General features: G+C 50.5%; 1 protein-coding gene across 1 annotated transcript in view; it reads left to right on the top strand.

Moving 5' to 3' along the window:
* The window catches only part of PHALS_03235 (FOG: Transposon-encoded proteins with TYA, reverse transcriptase, integrase domains in various combinations), a gene marked incomplete at both ends in the record, with an annotated part of 4,697 nt that overhangs the window by 3,215 nt on the left and 838 nt on the right, over positions 1 to 644 (top strand). The gene's annotated exons all lie outside the window — the stretch shown is intronic.

The raw sequence follows: 644 nt of genomic DNA, 5'->3' as shown, positions 1-644 counted from the left end.
TGGGGCCTGAACAACTGCGTCACAAGACGATTAAATGTTGCTGGTGCATTTGACAGCCGGGACATCACCAGCCACTCCCAGAGCATACCGCTCGGAGTGCTCACCGCTGTTAGCGGAATATTACTCGCTCTCATAAGCAATTGGTTATACCCATAGACCAAGTCGAGTGCAATAGTACTTCGTACATCCCACCATGTTGTTCTGAAGAACATCCTTTCTAGGAATCGGCGTCTGCGCCGGAATGGTGGCAGTATTGAGCTTATTGCAAGCATGAGCGATACACCACTTGCCGTTCGGCTTCCGAACACAAAACGTGGGTGTCAAATAGGGAGACTTGCTCTCACGTACCAATCCTGCGTCGTGCTTTGCACGTAAAAAGGCGTCAATGACGTCGCACTGCTCCTTGGGCAGGGGCCATTGGCGTGTTACGAAGTATTTGATTTCCGGAACCAGGTCGACCTTCATGACGCACACCTTGGTCCGGTGGTAGGACCGAAGGCGGGTCTTTGAAGACGAGGTCTTGAAATTCCTTTACCAAAGAATAATACGGATCCAGGAGATTTCGTAGGATCGACGATCCACTCCGTGCGTTCAGCACTCTCTTGGTGTCTTCCAAGACAACTTCATGTAGAAGCGATAACGAT

The sequence above is a fragment of the Plasmopara halstedii genome, assembly GCF_900000015.1.
Source record: "Plasmopara halstedii genome assembly, contig: Scaffold_210, whole genome shotgun sequence".
Classification (NCBI taxonomy): domain Eukaryota; phylum Oomycota; class Peronosporomycetes; order Peronosporales; family Peronosporaceae; genus Plasmopara; species Plasmopara halstedii.
The sequence above is the reverse complement of the archived record's forward strand: the minus strand, read 5'-3'. Positions and strand labels throughout refer to the sequence as shown.